Raw genomic sequence first — 20,798 nt, forward strand, 5'->3', positions numbered from 1 at the left:
TACAGTACACGAAAGTTTATTTCTGTATTATTATTTATTGATTATTGTCTTATTTGTGTTACAACTGTAAACCCACTTTTGCCAACCCCTGTATTTAGGAGATTTAAAATTACAAAAATTAAGCCTGTCAACTTTTTATGTTAGTACACCTCCCCTTCCAATTCTTCATAATGCCAATCAGTGGCAAATGGGTGGCCATGTATTATGTTTTTGAAAACTTAAGGAAACTACACACCAAATGTTCCTAATACAAACAAAGACAATTCAACAGTCAATTGCTTGATAAACAGATAAAGAAAAAGGCTTATGCAACTGCCAAGCGTCTTTTATACAGATACATTCATCTCCTGGAATTTGATAAGTATTTGTTTTGAAAGTAACCTTATAGTCTTTTCACATGCCCTTTACCACTACTGGGTTGGAGAGCAATTTATGACAATAAATATTTCATATACTTTAATATCTTTCTCAATATTATGATTTTGTCTTTTTTTTTGTCACTCCCAGCCCCTCCAACATATACTAAAACCACATATACACACATCAATGTTAAGTTTCATATATCTGAAATGAATTTCCTAAATTCCATTCATACTATGTTTAAATATAAATGATAACCCCAAAACAAAATAGCTCTATTTTCCAATCATGGAAAAAACATTTGGAGATTTGCTCAAATACTCTGCCTGTAAGAAACACAATTCTACTCAATAGTCAATTTATTATTACCCTCCTTATTAGCATGGGTACAACTTCTCTCAATGTTGCCCCAGTAAAAATGTCAACTGCTATTGTGTTTCAAAAATACTTAAAGCAGACCCAAATGAAAACGTTCATTATAACTATACTATCCTTCAAGAAACTCCGTGTCTTAAATAAAACCCTAGAAACAAGCTATCTGAAGTTATCTGGTATAACATAAGACTGAATGCTTTACACCTAAGTAACAGGGTACATTTTTCTCACCTGGTGTTGAAGGAAGGGAATTTACCATATCTATCCCGCATTCAGAAACAAATCTCATATAAGGTTAAGTAATCTATCTAAAAGGTTTTTTTGTTTGTTTTTTAATTTACTTTATCATTTTCCTTGGCAACACTTGGCAAAATATTGAAAACAGAAAAAAACCACTGGAGAAAAAGTACAGCAGATCCTTGAATTAAGTTGTTTTGTTAAAACGTTTCTAAGGAAAAAAAACCTGATTCCTCACTGGGACAACTGTGCGGAACATGCATGTTCTGCCCATGTCTGCATGGGTTTCCTCTGGGTCCTCTGGTGTCCGCCCATATCAGAGACATAAGTGTTAGGTAAACTGGTCTGTCAACACTGTCCCAGCCTGAGTGAGTGTGGTGTGACCGTAAGTGTGCCCTTCCTGTCCACGGTGGGTGCCCGCCTTGTGCCCGGAGCTGCCGGGTAGGCTCTGGCTACCTGGGACCCTGAACTGGAATAAGCAGGTTGATAAAGAATTCTCTTACTTATTTTCACTCATCTTTCTTAAACATATGTGCAGCTCACATTTATTTCAATGTTTAACATAAGAAGGGTTTGGGGTCTTTATTTAGAAGCTTGGTGATGTTTTTGTTTCGAGAAATACGCCATACGAACTTACTCTTGTTTCTATCAGTTAGCCTACAGTAAAACTGGTTTTGTTAAGTGTTGTTTCACTTAAAGTCACAATTTCCAAGACATACTGACAACAGTAAGCGAGGACTTACTGTAGTTGCAAAAGAAACAGCACACAACCAGGTTACTATCTTAACACATAAATCAGTGTTCCAAATAGAAATGAGGAACACATCAGATTAACCATGACACGTAGAAATACACATGCTCAACAATCATATAAAAATGCTCAAGTCACCAATGCAAATTAAAAGAAATGATTGTGATTCTTCACTTCTCCAAAGGCTGTTTAAAAACACACACAAAAACCTAATTCTAGGAGGGGCAATGGGTGTTCTCATATAGTCTGTTAAAGAAGTATAACCCTGCACAGTATTTGTGAAGCACAACTTGGCACATATGTATCAAACGTTTTTTAAAATGTTCATACCTTTTGATTTAATTTTACTTCTGGGAATTTATTTTAAGAAAATAATACAGATAGGCATAAGAGTATTTTCATCACAGAACCATTTATAAAAGCGAAAAAATCTAAAATCCCAGTAATAGAGGATTCGTACAGGCATAGGCATAAAATAAAAGGCAATGCAGCTACTTAGAAAGCAGCTGTAAAAAGAATATTTAGTGACACGAGAAAATGTTCACTATTTAATGCTCAGTGAAAAAAAATTGCAGGCTGTAAAACAGAATGATCATTAGAATCCTAATTTTATGTATCCCAGTTTTGTATCTCTGTTCACGTGTGTGCATAAATGGATAGACAGAACAGAATTTCTGATCCACTGTGATCTTTCTACATCTATCAAATAGGATAATTGATCCTAGAGGCAGTCTTTCAGGCAAATAGCTGTGATTTCTTAAAATATTACAAATATTATTATTATTGTTTTATATAAACAACTAAAATCCATGGCATGCTTTATAATAACTAAGATACATTAGTTCCCATAATCTAGTATACTGTACACTACATTTTTTAAATCCTCACCCAAGGATATGTTTATCGATTTATAGAGAGGAAGGGAGAGAGAGTGGGGAGAAAGAGAAACATAGATGTGAGAGAAACATTGATCAACTGCCTCCCTTATGCATCCTGACCAGGGACTGAACCCAAAACCTAAGTATGTGCCCTAACCAGGAATCTAACCCACAACCTTTTTGGTGGACGGGACAATGCTCCAACCAACTGAGCCACCCAGCCAAGGCGTACACTACATTTTTATTGCTTTTATTGTAAAGATTTTATTTTCTACCTGTTCTCTGAGCTTTAAGTAGGCTTAATGAGTTATAGTTAAGGTTATTATTTTATACATGAAGTTATGACTATTATTTACTGAATAAATAAATATCAATCAACAAATATTTATTTAGCATCTTCCAGGTACCAAGAATTATATCAAGTACTGAAAGAAAGTATATTTAAATATGGGCAAATCATTCCCAAGATTACACACAACAAAAGGAAATTGTATTTTCCCAAAATTTAGTCTGATGATGACTACTGAATATTTATGACTATGAATAATTGGCTAACCCCTATATTTGTCTTGTTCGCTAACTGGAAGCATTTACTTACTTTATAGCACCATTTTAGTAAGTTTTACTTTTTTATTATAGTGAAATATACATAACAAAATGTACCTTTTAACCATTTTTAGGTATACAGATCAGTTGCAATATTTGTCCTTTTTGTCTGTCTTATTTCACTTGGCATAATGTCTTCACAATTCATCTATGTTGTAGTATGTGTCAGGATTTCATTCCTTTTTTAAAAAAATATGTTTTATTGATTTCAGAGAGAGGAAGGGAGAGGAAGAGTTAGAAACATCAATGATGAAAGAGAGTCATTGATCAGCTACCTCCTCCTGGTTCATGGGTCGACTCTCAACCACTAAGCCACACCAGCCAGGCTCATTCCTTTTTAATACTGGGTGATATTCCATTGTATGTATATACCATACTTTGTTTATCCATTCACCCATCAATGGACATGTGAGTTATTTTCCCACCTTTGGGCTACTGTGAAAAATGCTACTATGAACACTGGTGTACAAATACCTTTCAAGTCTCTGTTTTCAAATCATTTGAGAATATACTCAGAAGTGAAATTGTTGGATAAGTTTTTCTTTTAAAAGTTCCAGCTTTCATTTTCATTTCCCTAATAGCTAGTGAAGTTGAGCATCTTTTCATGTATCTAGTGGCTGTTTGTACACCCTCTTCGGAGATGTGTCTGTTCAGGTCTTCTGCCCACTATGGAAAACAATATGGAGGTTCTGCAACAAATTAAGAATAGAGTTATATATGACCCAGCAATCCCTCTTCCCCCCAAAATTTTGAAAATATTTATTTGCAAAGATATATGCACCCTCTGTTCATCACAGCATTATTCATGGTGGCCAAGGCATGGAAACAGCTGAAGTATCCTTCGATAGGTGATTGGATAAAGAAGATGTGGTGCATACATACAATAGAATATTACTCAGTCATAAGAAAAGATGAAATACTGCCATTTGTAACAACATTGATGGCCTTTGAGAATATCATGCTAAGTGAAAAAAGTCAGACAGAAAAGTTAAGAACCATATGATTTCACTGATATCTGGGATATAAAACTGAAAGCAACAAGTGAACAAACAAGAAAAACAAATAAACAAAAATCCATAGACATGGACAACAGTAGGGTGGTTGCCATAGGGAAGGGGGGTGAAGGGGGCAGTAAAGAGTAAAGAGAGTCAAATGTATGGGACAAGAGATTATTTGACTTTGGGTAGTAGGCATACAATGCAATATACAGATCATGTATCATAGAAATGTACTCTTGAAACCTATATAATCTTATTAATCAATGTCACCCTAATAAATTTAACTAGAAATTTCAACTTTCAATAAACATGTCTCTTGATTTTTAAAAAATTAATATCATCAAATTCTGCCTCTAGACTGAATTTTTAACAGCAAAACAGTTATTTTTATTCCCTTTCATTGTATGCTTTAAAAACCAAGTTAAAATAAAAGTACTTTTCATACCTATGACTTAAAGTTATGTCTCCCAATAATGCATATTAGCCAACTATTCTCTCGCACAGTGCATCACTCTTTGGTAATGTCATCTATAAATAATCTTCCTGTTTTCCCACACCTTCTAGCCATCACCCTTTAGTGTCAACCATCGAGGCACTTAACCACCAAACTATTCTGTTCTTTTAGCTGATATGTTCCCCTCCAGCTATTAACACATTCTTATCTCCCACTTCTAGATAACACATACCTATTTTAATAATGACACCACAGTGGCTCACAATTTTGCTGTTAAACTAATAATCAATAAATGGGAAGAATTCCAGCCAAATGGAATAAGAACAAAGTAGTATGCTTCAAATAAAATTATAACCCTCCCTCAACACAACATTCAATTTCATACTATCATAAGAATCAGATGTAATACAGTTGACCCATAATATAGGTATTACCATTACTGTAAGTACCGTTACTCAGTGGTGTTACAAAAGGATTCCACTATATTTTAAACAATTAATATGTGAGTATTCTACTTATATTAATATGTGAGTGGTTTTCAAATTATGTAAATTTAAGTAAGGCATTTAATCACTGCTGTTAGTGGATATATAATCTAGAGACACAAGATCATCATTTTGAAGTGAATTACTGACCACTTGTGAAGAGAAGTCTACTTCCTATCAAAAAGAAACCGTTGTGATGCCTTGCATACAATCCATAACTTTAAGACACCAGGGGCAAAATAAAGTTATTAAAGTCTTTCTGACAAAGTAAAGACCATAATAATTCACTGCTGGTGAGTTATGGAGTATATGCAGGGTAATTACCCTTCAAGTAAAGTATGTGGGCAGTTTCTTATTATAAATTTTTATCTTTAATATGTAAACTGTCACACTCTGTTAACAAACAACTTAAAGCAGGCTGAATTCTGTGACTGAATTATAAAAGAAAATTACTTCATAACTGTTTATTTCTCAGCCAAGACATCAAATATATGATTTCTGTTACTAGGGCCCAGTGATGGCACTGAAGTCAGTCGGAGCTGCAGACGGGCAAATTAACTAAAATAAGACTTTCCTCAAGCATTTTTTACAATGAGGAAGAGCAAAAGATGTTTCACAGATGTGATACAATTTTATTTCTTAAATATAAAGCCAATTAATCTATTTTGCCTAATCTGTCAACAAGGATAGCACCCTTGAAATATCTATAATATATGTATCGCTTAATAAATCCCAACTCATGTACTCACTATACATGCCAAATCATGACTTAGAGAACTCCAATTCCTTAGATGAGGAGCTATAAATAAATACTGTAAATACCCAATATTTCTTAAGAATATCCAACATTAGTTTTTACCTCTGTAAAGCCCTATATATTTCCATTCATTCACTAAGGAATCCACCTCTAAAAGGGTTACTGGCCCTGCAGGAGTATCACGAAATATGGATTTCCTTGCTGAGTGTTGACAATAGTTCCCTTCTGGGAGTAAAGCTGACTGGGGTCTTGCCCAGGCAGAGTTTAAGCGCTTGGAGCATACAATGGCATATTTTCAATACCTTCTGCAAAGCCCAGGAAGTTTGTCCCAACTGCGGGTCATTCCCAGAAAAGAAGAACTCCAAGTAGGACAAGATAGTGTTAGCTATATTTAGAACCTGCCTGGACATGTGCCCAAGTTACAAGAGCTCCCTGGCTCTGACAGACCCTAGAAATACAAATGCCCAGAATACACCTGCCAGGTCCCCACAACCGAAATAGGTTGAAAATGTGGATTGTAAAACCATTTTAGAGAGGATAAGCAAAATGTTAAAGATGAAACATTTCTCCCTGGCCTTTATACCAGCGTAATGATTTCTAAAGTAAGGGAAGATTTGGTGTGAAATTCAGATCATAATAACTGAGGAGTGGTGATGAACAGCCTTAATTTACAAATCTCAGATGGAAGAATTAGATCATTTTCTGCTTCCAGGGGTGCCACCTCCTTCTCATTGCCCTGTTAAGGGTCAAATCGAACAGCTGTGAATTACCATTATTATTACTAATTATAATCACACTTTACTTGGTAGCTTTCTTTTATATAACTTCTGATGTAGAAATTGTTATGATACATTCTTGACCTTCATACTATGGATCAAGAGAGTAGTAATTTACTTATTCCTGTTTGGAGTAAATTATGATTTGCTACTGACTATGCTCAGAATGAGGATTAATGAAATAAGATTTAAAATTGTAAAGAATTTAAAGCCTAGTTCCTCCTGACCCCCTACTTTGAGCTAAAAAATGTGAATGTGTCTAAATTGGAAGGTAAGTTTTAATTTTATATATTTAGAAATTATACTATGTTTTTGGTACATTTTCTCCATGAATTATTCAGAATTCCTAGAAATTATCTGGTTTGTAATCATTCCCTTCAACGTTCAGAGTTCATAAACAGACATAAATAATATAAAGACTCAGAAATTGTTGATAGCAATAATTTGAAAAATAGAAAGAAAAGTGGATTTCTGTATTTAATGATTGCTAACTAAATGCTGAGCACTTTTCAAAGTACTTTTATTAACTCATTCAATCCTTACAAAAACCCTATAAAATGGATACCATAAATTTAGCCATTTTGCGGATTAGGAAACCAAAGCACAGAGAGTTTAAGTAAAATGTCCAAAGTCACATCTGCTATAAGTGGGTGGAACTCAGTCTGGCTCCCAAACCAGTAGATTTGATCATGACACAAAACTGCCTCCTTTATCAGCTGCAATGAGAAATTTATTCTTGTTTTCCCCATCTGTTTTTTCCTCTGAAAATGAATGTGTTTGGTATATGTTTGACCCAAGAATGGAATAGTAAGTTTACAAAAAGTTATTTTTGTTTTACTATAATGTTAACACATTCTACAGATTCTACTAATTACTAAAAATAACTTCATATAAATGGTCTGAACAAATATAAAAGATTATAGATTTGTTTAAAGCTCATCATCTTTATCTCAACATGAAAGGAAATGAATGTTTTAAAATAAATTATTTAGTGCACATACATAACTGTTTGAGTAAGTTGATTTTAAAAATGTAAGTATCATGGTGAGAACTCCCAGTGCTACACCCATGCCCATTTGCTTTCAAAGTTCTAGAACCAAATTCTCAATTAGGCAAGACGTCCCTTGGATGCTTAAAGGTAACTCATATTCTTTATTGTTTCCCCAAGCTTACACTTGCTAAGGACAGTTCAGTTTTGTTTAATGAAAATATCCTTTAATTATCCAGAAAGAAATTTCACACATTTTCTTTGATCTGGCTCTTTCCTTCAACCCCCTCAATCCAATCAGTCAGTCACAAAATTCCACCAATTCTGTTTCTGAAATGTCTCCTGAACCTTCATTCCTATATACACTGCTCTACTTTTTCGCCCGTCTTCTTACCCCCATGATCCTGTAAAGGTAACAGTTTCCAAAGGGTTGCCTTATCCTCTCTGTTCCTTATTAAATCAGTCCCCAACATATCTTCCAGAGTTCTCTTCTAAAACATAAAGTTTTCAAAGCTTTTAGCATTTTCCAATTGTTTATAGCAGAGGTTCCAAACTTTAAAGTGTATTAGATTCACCTGGAGGGCTTCTTAAAACAAACTTCAATTTCTGGGCAGAAGTCCCCAACATTTGGATTCAACAGGATTGGGATGGAGCCCAAGAAAATGCATTTCCAACCAATTCTTAGGTGGTGCTAATATTGCTGGGCCAGTGACCACACTTTAGTTTCTCAACCAGTTCTGTGCATTAAAACTACTTGGGACAGTTTTATAAAATGCCCTGCTAAACCCTAAACCAATTACATGCAGGCATTGATTTTTTTTAACCTTAGAGGAGATTCTGATTTGTGGACAGTATTATATACTTGAAAATTGCTAAGAGGTTAGATCTTAACTGTTCTCACCACACACACACACAAAGGTAATAATATGAGGGGATTGATATGTTAATTAGCTTGATTGTGGTGATCACTTTATAATGTATATATAGTAAAACATGACATTGTGCACCTTAAATATATACAATTTTTATTTGTCAGTTATGCCTCAATAAAGCTGAAAAACCCCCACAAATTTGGTCAGGTGTCCTTTATTTTTATTTGCAAAATCTGGCAAACCTACCAACATTTTCATTTCACACTGAGCCCTACAAATTATGTAATGGATCTTGATCATGAAAACAAATTTAAATATTCATTTCATAAGGCAAATGGATGAAATGAGTAATACATGACACCAGCTGAGCTCATAATAAATGAAAACTTTATTTTTGAGTGTCTTCCTTTCCTGTCCTCGCACCACCCCACCCCCACCACCCATAAACACATCCTGATGTGCAACTTTCCTGCCAAGTTTCCAGTTTCCAGGTGTAAAAGTGGTTGCTGCCAACTATGAAATAAAAACATGTAAATGGACGTCTATCAGCAATTCTGCTACAATCAACAATATGGAGAATATAACAGCAAGAAAGAAAATTTTAAAAAGATTTTTCACTAAAGTACAATTTCTTAAAAAAAAAAAAGTGGAAAAAGCAGCCAAAATGATGCCTGTACCCATATCACGGGTAATAAATAAAATGAGGGAGGGAGGAGGAGGGAGAGGGAAAGAGAGAAAGAGAAAAAGGGAGAGAGGGAGTGCGCTAGGAACACAGAAGTTACTTGATTCTGCCTTTTCTACTACCTGGAACTTATAAACCTAATATTGACTTTGGAAGTATTTCTAAAACCTGTGATGCTATTTTAATTTTTAAATATTATGTTTCAAGGGTTTGCATCCACTTCTCAATAAATATAGCTGTTTTTCCTTCAGGTGTCTTTTGAAATAAGGGTTGGGTATTTTTGCTTCTTTTTTTTTTTTTTTATAGCTGTCAATCAAATATATTATTTGTGTCTACTTCCAACTCATTTTGCAATAAAGGATTTCAAAATCTTCGCTGTTTCTGCTGGGGGAACAACAAAGGGTGAAACAAACACGAAGACGACTTTATATAATCCTTTCATTTCAGATCCCGGTTCCTTCCTGCTATGAACTTCGTGCCCGAGTACTGCTTTACTGTGCTTCAGATGCAGACAACATGAAAGAAGCACTTATATCCTATAAAGAGCAAATTCACTTTTGGTGTAAATGTTGGGGCAGACCGATTTAACCTTTGAAGAAAATACAATGTGCTCGGGTCTGAACTTCTCCAAATGTCTAGCTCCTAGGAATATCCATTTCACAAGCAGAATATAACAGCAATCTATCCTTAAGGCATGAAGCAAGTAGACAAGAGCATGGAGCAGTAGGCCTGATCCCAGTTCAGTCAGTTACGAACCGTATGACCCTGCACAAATTTCTTAGGCTCTTGGTACCTCATGTACATAAGGGGGATGAATGATAATAACAGTACCTATTCTAGAGTTCTTGTAAGCCTTAAAAGGTGCATTTCTTAGAACAATGCCTAGTCCTCAAAAGTATCACAAAAATGCTGTTATTACATTAGCATTAAAAATATTTCTGGGTTGAATATATGAAAGCAAGTCCCTGTATATAATAGCTAACCTTCTCACTTATTTTTCCTGGCATGCATAACAGAGATCAAGGTTTTAAAGAAAAGTGTTATTTTTGTCTTTTATTTCTTATCAAGAGTCAGAGCTTGCAGAAAGCTAAAGCTACTTTAAAATAGACCCTGATTGACAGGCACTGTAACACACAAAGAGCAGTGTGGGAGACACCCAAGACATGGATTAACGTCCTGGTTCAGTTAAACTGTGACTGCACTTTTCTCATTTGCAAAATACAAAAGTATCCATTGAATTTCTAATGTTTCTGGCAGAACTAAAATTCTGATTTTGTAACCTTTAACATTAATTTTGAACTTGTCAAAAAGAAATTCGGTGAACTCCTACTTATCAAAGGGCTTTCTTGTGGCAGTTTTTCTTGAAGTTCTCATTTTCTATGCTCTCATACTAGAAAATTTATCATCCTCTACTATACATACTTCCCACCCCTCAAAGCCAGACAATTAAATAATGCCAATAGTAAAAGCTTCCATTACCAGCTTAGCCTGGCAGAAAAATTAATAATACCTATTAGTGCTGTATGCAAAGCTTTTATCCATATTAACAAATATTATATTATACTAATGACAGATTAGTGCTTCTCAGAGTAGTGCTTCTCAACCTGGGGCAATTTTACTTATTCCTCAGGAGACATTTGGCAATATCTGGAGTCCTTTTGGGTCACTGCAACTAGTGGAGTGCCCTTGTACAGAGTGGGTAGAAGCCAGAGATGCTGTTAAACATCCTCCAATGCACAGGACAGCCCCGCACAACAAAGAATTCCCTTACCCAAAATGTTACAAGTGCTGAGGCTGAGAAAGCCTGTCCTAGAGCAGTGGTTTTCCGTGGGGGCAGTACTGTCCCCTAGAGGACGATTCAGAAATCTGGTCGTTGGTGTGGGGAGACGGCTACTGGACTGGCATTAGCAGGCAGGGTTTCAGAGCTACATCATGCAATGTGCAATACAATCAGTCCTCCTTAATGAAGTACTGTACCACATCCTACCCAACTTTCAAATGTCCCATGAACCATGCAGGTCACAAACCTGTTCATGGTTATCTAAGCCTAGAACCTAATTCCATTTTACATACAAAAGCAAAGAACTTTTTGCATGGTTTAAAAACTTTTATGTTTAACCCTGCCAGAGTGGCTCTGTGGTTGAGCGTCAGCCTATGAACCAAGAGGCTGCAGGTTCAATTCCCAGTCAGGGCACATGCCCGGGTTGCGGGTTTGGTCCCTGGTGCGGGATGTGCAAGAGGCAGCCAGTCAATGATGTTTCTCTCTCATCGATGTTTCTCTCTCTCAATCCCTCTCCTTTCCTCTCTATTAAAAAAAAATCAATAAAAACAAATTTAAAATAAAATTTAAAAAATTTTTAAGCTTCTATTATTAGAAAATGAAATTGTGTAAATCAAAAGAACACTGATATTTTGTTTGATTTGAAACTTTGTCAAGAATTGCTCAGGATTCTGGAAAAATAACATCACTAACAACAATGCCATTCACAGCATTTAAATGGCCAATACAACAGACATCTATTTGCATTTGTAGCCATCACATATAGTGTTTGGTTTCTGAGTATACTTCATTATATCTTCCTGTGTGATCATATCTAAGCATTTACATATTAAAATACATATTACTTTATTATAAATTACTTGATTTGTTGACTTGTATTGCTCTTTTATATTATAGTTAGGGATTATATATATATTTTAAATTATACATGTTGGCAGGCTATATTATATATGAATTTCATTTCATGGTAGTAAAAAGAGGACTACAAAACATATGCTATACAAAAGAGGCATTAGATTTAATAGGGTTGAGAATCTGTGCTCTACAGAGTATCTCATTCAACCCCTTCATTTTATGGAAGCCAAGGGTCTAGATGGCAAGCCCAGGTGTTTTCCTCAGCAGGTCTTTCTCTTCTATTCTGATCTTGGATCCATGCTATCAACAAATCTCTGAGTACCAGGAACTGCTTGATTCAAAATTACACAAAGAATTCCCTCCAAACACATAATATAAACCTAACCTGTACATCATCAACATACAAAATATTACCATGGGAACCATGACAAGGACAAACTGAGAAAATTATCACCACCAACCCACCAGAAAACTAAGCTTCATTCATTTGGTTGTCTATGCAATCTTCCATGTAAAAACAAAGTGAATGAAAACGAGAATTGACTCATTTCAGAGGTTTCTAATTTGGCAAGATTAAATCACCAGAGGTCTAGAATTTCCTCTGGAACAAAATGCCACAGACCAGGTTTTGGAAGGAAACAATAACAATCATCTACTTGAGCAGTCCCACAACTCATTTTATCCATTCATATGGGGTCCAGCTTTCATTTCACTCTAAATGCCAGGGAGACCAAACGCCTGTTTTGATTACTCTGACTCCTTAATATGATTTTGGGTAATATTGCAGTCTCCTTCCCGAAACCTTAATTTTCCCTCTTGTTTACCTGTGAGGCAAACATTAATTGAGTGCTTCTTGTTTAAGACACTGTACACAGTGCTCTGGGGAATTGTGAAATAGAAGATAAACTGTCTGCCTTTACAATGTTGCCACCTACAAGAGGAGACAGAATATAAACATATAAACACAAGTACAAGGCAAAATCAAGGAGACTGCAAAAGAGCAATATGCAAAAGAGAAGTGTTAAAGGGGGAGACAACTCAAATCTTAAAAAACAAAAATGTGTGAAGCTGAAAGGCAATCCTCCCAAGTCTCCTTTTTAAATTTTCTGTGATGCAGGCTTTTTCCTTTGAACTCTATCTAGTGGTGGGGGGTGGAAGGGTGAAGATGGGGGTCCAAGAGGTAGGTGCTCACCCCAAGATGGAACAATACTGTTCAAATCTTAAGCGACAATTAACACAGCTCTGACTGCAAAAGACATAACCACAGGTCTCTCAAGGGCAGGCAGAAATGAGGCAGATGACCCTTCACTATCAGCACACAGAAGAAATAAACAGAGCTATCCCGTATTAATCTCTAATCTAGCGAAACAACTTTTCTCTCTCTTTTTAATTTTCATCTATAAAAATGGAGAGATGACTTCAATGACCTCTGTTTTGTAGGGTAAATTTAAAAAGTGGTTTACCCAATATACTTTCTGTTTTCAAGGGACAATAAAAGACCTCCACATAGTAAAAAGATCCCTGGCAATGAACAGCAACATCCCCTGTTCCTACATATTCAAATATGAATTACTTACCTCTTAGATGAAAGGCAGTTTTCATAATGTGTATTTTACCCACAGGTTCCTTCTAGGAAGAAAAGGTCTCATTTGGGCTAGTTTTTAAATTTCTAGTAGAATCAGATTTCTAACCCTTACTCAATTAGGTCACTATTTTCAGAAACTCCCCACTTACATATCTGATATTCCCCAATTAAAATTTTATTCATTCCATTAAAATTTCTAGAACACTTGGTATGTTCCACTGCTATGTTTATGTTCTAAAAATCCCAGCCCACTGAAGCTTCAATTCTAATGGAGACAGATAATAAGGGGGGGAAATTTAAGTAAATTATGTATGTTAGGTAATAGGAAGTGATATGGGGGAAAGTGAGGAGGGTAAAAGGATCAAGAACTAGAGGTGAAGATTTGCAAGTTTAAATAGATAATTCAAGGTAGGTCTCAATGAGAAAGTGGCTTAAACAGTCTTCAATTCATAGAAAATCCCCTTTTCTCTCTAGATTATGTCAATTCATATGTTGCCTCATTTTTTCCATTTCCATATCACTACTTTAATTGCTACGTGGTGATCTGAAAAAGATCTATTTCAACTAAGATGAAGTTCCATGTAAATAAAATTGCCCTATAATATAAACATCCCTCCCTCTCCCCCTAAAAAAAAACCCTTTTCTGCACACCCACACAAACAAATTAGAAAACAAGAGAGAGAAAGAAGGGAAAAGTACTCATTCACAATTTTTTTTTAAATTAAATAAATATGTAGTAATATTCCTACTAAGATATGTGTGGGATACAAACAAAGAAAAACAACAAAATTTTGCTGAGAGCTAGTAATGTACTTATGCAATAATGGGAAATGCATGTTTTACCCAGTATGAGACTAAATACTGTAAAAATGCTATTTCTCCCAAAATTAATTGATACGTTTAATGCAATTCCATTAATAATTTCTAGGCAGCATAAGACTAAGTAGAACAATGCTAATGTCTTTGAACAGTGGTTCTTAAGCATGACACATATCAGAAGCCATCAGGGAATTTTCTCAGAATACATATGGTGGTGTCCCACCTCAATTTACTAAATTATAATTCACAAAGATGATGCATATTTTGATAAAGCTTCCCAGATGCACAATGCTGATGTACAATGCCAGTTAAGAATCAATGATCAGAAATAACAAGTGAGAGAAAAGCTAATTGATTTTTTTTAAAAATGATTAGAATGTACACCTGTCAGTCTTTGTCCCTATTTCAAGCTCCAAAAGTGAGATCAAGTGAAGAATACACAGATATATCAATGGAGATTGAATTTATATACTTCCCAGGAATTGATGCCCTGGATTCATATATGATAAAAGAAAATTCACAAACCAATGGAGGAGAAGTAGACTGTTCTTTATATTATTTTAAGTGAGGAGGGGATCAAATTTTAATTATGCCTCACACTTTACACACACACAGGCACACCAGATGGATTAAAAAATTAAAGAGGGAAAGAGAGAGGTACACAGATTCAGAGTGAAAAAATGATTGAAAAAGAAAATTTAGGTCATTATTACCAGATCACTTGAAAGGAGTAAAAAGGAGCAACAGACATGGTCCTACAAATTAAGTTAGAATACAAATGGTGAGTAAACAGAGAGGTTACAAAACAGTAAGAACGGTATGACTTTATTCTACGTTTATCAACACATACATATTTATAAAGAAATATAATCAAATGTTAACAGTTAACTATGGCTGATACTTTTTTCTTAGTTTGTGTTTAGTTCCTTTATGTTATATAATAAATTTGTATCACATTTTAATTTTTTATTATCTATTTTTCAAAGCTATTTAATTAATTTGTTCATTAATTTTTTTTATATGATGGCAATATGGGCACATATTGAGACAGGTTTAAAACTCTTCATATATTTTTAAGTATTTTGTTCATTTTAAAAAATGTTTTCCCCTAATGTTTCTTATTAATTTTCAGCTGCTGAAAACTGCTGCTCTGGCAGATCATAATTATTTTTTTAATATGTTTTTCTTGATTGTAGTGAGAGAGGAAGGGAGAGAGAGAAAAAAAAAATCAATGTGAGAAACATCAATCAGCTGCCTCCCACACACACCCTAACAGGGGATAGAGCCCACAACCTGGCCATGTGCCCTGACCAGGAATCGAACCGGTGAACTTTCCGTGCACTGGATGACACAACCAACTGAGCCACACTGACCAGGGCCATGATTATTTTTAAAGCTGGAATAGCTATGTCCAGTGATAAATGTCCAATGATAGCAATAGTTGTGACAATTAAGTATTCAATAAAAGAGATATATTAGAGCAAGCTAAATTTGCCAGCAGGGGATGACCGTATTTGGCACTCTGCCCGATACACAGAAGGGACTCAATAAATAACTGTTCAATAAATGAGTCAGAATAGGGTTGTTGACCAGCCAAAGGTCCTATCATAAAAGATCAGCAGAAACAATCTGAATGTCCAAAACAGAATTCTTGAATCATTTTTTTCCTGCAAAATGTATGCATACTTTTTAAGATAAATCTGAAAGCTGAAGCACATAAAATACACCTCTATCCCATCTGATCAGAGACACTAGATTTAAAAACATTACTATTCCACCCAGAATTAGCAAGATATTAAAAAAAGAAAAAAGTTCTAAGGATAGGAGGACATTAAGCTAAGTGAAATATCTAGTCACAAAAAGACAAATACTGTATGATTCCAATTATATGAGGGATCTAAAGTAATGAAATTCATAGAGCATAACAGAATTGTGGTTCCCAGAGCTAGGGGGAAGAGGAAGCGGGAAGTTGTTATCTAACGGGTATAGAGTTTCAGTTTTGCAAGATGAAAAAGTTCTGGAGTTCTGTGATACAAGAATGTAAACAGACTTAACATTACTGAACTGTACACTTAAAAATAGTTAAGATGATAAATTATGTGATGTTTTTACCACAATCAAAAGATAAATAAAAAATTTTAAAGTAACACAAAAGGCTTCATATTACACCAAATTATCAATACCGAAGACCAGAGAATAGTGTCACATTAACAGCCTCGTTTTTAAATTTTTTTTTTCAGGCCAAATTCCATTCAACCAAATTATGTGGAGTCTGATAAAGTGGCATTTTAAATCAGTGGGAAAGAAAGAATTATTCAATTAATGATGCTGAATTAATTTGTAAAATCTATATAAAAATATACATTTAGATATTTATGACATACATAAAATTAAATTCCAGAATTATAAAAGTTAAAATACAATAAAAATACAGGTAAATATCATCTCACCTTAGATTGAAAATATTTTTATAAAAATAAAAAAATGAAACCATTATCTTCAATAATTGCAATATAAAAGATCATATCTGTCTTTTGAAAAAAACAACCACACATAAAAACAGAAGGCAAAAAAAAAAACAGACAAAAGTGATTTGGAAAATATCTGACAGTGAGTTGATAACCTTAATATATAAATAGGTATTGTACAGAACAAATAATAAATGTAAATATAGAAGTCACAAAAGAACAAATAAAAAATTTTTAATGGCCAATAAGCACATGATAAACTGGACAACCTCAATAGTAACTAAAGAAATAAGAGCTAAAGCTATAAACTACTTCTCAATGTTATATGTTATACATCCATCCAGTCTCTTATTTCATCTCCCACAACTATTTGATACAAAGAAAAAATCTTCCCCTATTTTCCAGATGAGAGAACTGAGTCATGAATAGGTCACATTCCAAGGGAAGGTAGTCTCACTTCAGAGCCACTGTCTTAATCACTGCACTACACTGCCTCCATAAATAAAAGCCAAAAAGGGCTATCTTTTTATTCTCTCAAATGTCATCTAGGACAGGCCTCCACAAACTAGGCCCTCAAGTCAAAGCCCGGGAGCCCGGTTTTGGCACAGCCAGCATTCTAAGAGTAAACGGTTTTCACATTTTTAAATTGTTGGAAAAAAATAAAAGAATAACATTTTGTCATGTGAAAATTATATGAAGTTTAAATTAAATAAAGTTTTATGTACTGCCTATGGCTGCTTTCATGCTGTAAAGGCAGAGCTGCGTAGTTGTAACAGAGACTGTATGAGGCCTGCAGAGCCTAAAATCTTTACCCCATTCAGCCCCTCACAGAAAATGTTTGCTGACTTCTGATATGGGATGTGCTAAGCTGGGCTCTCTTCTACCTGGGGCTGTAAATGGCAAATATAACATAAAGCAAGAACTTTGTATCTACATACTCATTGACCCAGTAATTTTAGTTTATTACAAAGAAATGTAAAATTCACAGAAATTTTTAGGTAAAACATATTTTTGCAGCAGTGTGAACCCAGGAAATCTGACTCCAGGTCCAAAGTTCAGGAACAGGACTAGGGTGAAGTCTACACTTAAATATTGACTTCAAAGGGAAAAAAACAGCTTTCAAATTTATCAAGTAACACCCACTAAAACTGGTATTCCTGAAGTCCTATTATTTTGAACTATCAAATAACATTCTGAAGTTATTACAACCAAGTTATAGGACATATTAGTTGAAGAAGACTTATTTTTGGTTGCACCATATTAAACCACAGATATTCAAATGTTTATGCTACATTAATATCATGACATTAAAAGGCAGATACAGATTAAACAAAATCTATCATTAGCATGGATAAACCCAAAACTGAAAGTTTACTTTCAGCAAAATAACACAAATTAATGTAATTACTTGAATTTTATTGGTTTTATAGTTTTGTTGGCATTAAATCTGCAAATTTGTCTTATTTTATAACTACGTAAGTGCTATAAACGAAGACATTTACTCCACATTGGAATATATTTACGTAACATTATGACAAACATACTTAAGTCCAAGTGTAAGTGAGGATGTTTTCCTCTGAAAGGGGCCGGTATGTATTTCACAAGCCTGAGAACACTATGCATATCTTACGAATTGCATAAGCATCCTAGCACATAAATTTGAGAAAAAAATGGTTACAATCACCTTCTGCTCTACCTCACACCTGTAGTTATTGACCAACAACAGCGGAGAACAACCATCGAGATGAGGAAGGGAGCAAAGGAAAACCTTCACAGGCCTTCACATTCCTAACAAACGGCTCCCCTTTTGTGGGCCTCAATTTTCTGTAAAATAGGGCTACTGGTTTACATCACAGAGTTATAGAAAGCATTAGAGATACTCTAGGTGCGGTATACAACATATAATAATACCTAATGTTTAGGTACTAAGCAGTTAACCATGTGCCAGGCATTTTGTATGCATTTTATATGCATATGGCATTTTATATGCATCACCTTGAAGAATAATTACAACCACCACACTATATGAAATAGGTGCCAGCATATCCCTGTTTTAAAGATGGTCAAGCTGAGACAGAAAGGTTCAGTAATGTGCCCAAGGTCAGGTAGCTACTAAGAGGCAGAGCCAGGAACTGACCCAGATGTCTAATGCCAGGAAGCTGGTTTCTTCCCTGTACTAAACTACCTCAATACGTGGGAGCAATTATCAGGATACGGATGTCCATAATTTACCAGAATGAGAACACAGAAACGTTTCTTCTCTTAAACCCAGCCACGGACCTTCTAGCACTCCACAGCCTTCAAGGGGGCCTCTGAGCCACTCGGGTCATAAACCTTTCCAGAATTCTATTTTTCAATTGGCACTAGGCTTCTCTCTATAAAATCTGGGGCATGCAGTGTAACTTTACTTTTGAAAGGCTTCAAAATTCTAGCTGACAGCAGTGTAAGCATCAATTTCCTCTTCTCAGGATCTTAATGGGTCCCTCTCTGGCCCAGTCTTTCCTCCCTTTGTGATTCTGAGTTGAAAACTCTAGAGGAAGCCTCTAGGCATAAGTACGCAGTGCTTATGGGAAGAAGCCAGAAACATCACCACCAAGTTTGTTATTCAGGTGAAAAAAATGTTTCATTAATATTACAAAGTTAGTGAGTTTAAACTTCAGAGGGTTATGCTTTAAAAAGTAAAACTACTTTCTTCCCATCTTCTACGTTTCCCCAGCTAAGAGTGTAGCACTAATGACAAAGATTTTCAATTTCACTCCCACCTGGAAAATGGGTTTATTTTCATTTTTAAAAGGCACCCTAAATGATCATTAATCATTATAACAATTCTAATATTTAGAAATGGTGGAAAAATATTATTGGGCACTTGGCCAGGTAGCTCAGTTCGTTGGAGCATCATCCGTACACCAAAAGGTCTGGGGTTCGATTCCGGGTCAGGGCACATACCTAGGTTGCTGGTTCAATCCCTGGTCAGGAAGTATGCAGGCAACCTAAAAAAGATTATTGGGTGATACAGTTCCCAACCACCCTCAGAACTTACCCCCTGGAATTGAATGACGGTAGTTCCTTCCTATCCATGGGGGATACATTCCAAGTAGATGCCTAAAACTGAGGATGATCGTTAACCCTTTATACACTGTTTTTTCCTATGCATACATACCTATGATAAAATTTAAGTTATCAGTTAGGACAATAAGAGTTTAATAACAACAACTAATACTAAAATAGAACAATTATAGAAATATACTGTAGTAAATGTTAGACGAACGTGGTCTCTTTCTCAAAATATCTTAGTGTGCTGTACTCACCCTTCTTGTGATATGAGATGCAGTGCCTACATGATGAGATGAAGTGAGGTGAGTGACGGAGACACTGTGACATAGTGTTAGGCTACTTACTATAAGGGTGATTTGAACACAGCACTGTCGATCTGATAACCCAGAAGTTACTAAGTGACTAAGGGGCAGGGGCACATACAGGGTGGATATGCTGGACAAAGAGACGATTCACATCCAGTGCTGGACATTGAGAGATTTTATCAAGCTATTCAGTATAGCAGGTAATTTACACTTTATGAATTGTTTATTTCTGTAATTTTCCATTCAATATTTCAGACTGCACTTGATTGCAGATAACTGATATCACAGAAGCAAAACAGTGAATAAGGGGACACTTTATTTTTTACTAAATGTATATATTTAGTACAATGTAAATATTGTACTAAAAAATAGAAGTTTTTAATTGCTACAGGACCTAAGATTCTTTGGAAAGAATCTAAAATACTATCAGGAGTATATAACTCCCCAAAAGCTTAAAAAAAACCCTGTGGATTTATATTTTTTTCTGTACAGCTACAACCTTCAATTGGTTCCACTATATAAAATATTTAACATGTTAAAATAGATTTAAAAACAAATATAAAAAACAAAAAAAACAAATATAAGCCCCTTTGAGAACCAATGCAAGAGTTACCACCTTGGGAAAAATAAACGAGAGAGAGACACTATTAAAGCCATTTTTCAGAGTCTATAGAAAATGTTTGGGAAAATGTTTATTATTAAATATGGTTAGG

General features: G+C 35.0%; 1 protein-coding gene across 4 annotated transcripts in view; it reads right to left on the reverse strand.

Annotated features, from left to right (window-relative positions):
• PAM (peptidylglycine alpha-amidating monooxygenase) overlaps positions 1–20,798 on the reverse strand; it is a 262,191-nt gene that overhangs the window by 228,061 nt on the left and 13,332 nt on the right. The window lies entirely within an intron of this gene.

Source organism: Miniopterus schreibersii (assembly GCF_964146895.1).
Source record: "Miniopterus schreibersii genome assembly, chromosome: 3".
NCBI lineage: Eukaryota > Metazoa > Chordata > Mammalia > Chiroptera > Miniopteridae > Miniopterus > Miniopterus schreibersii.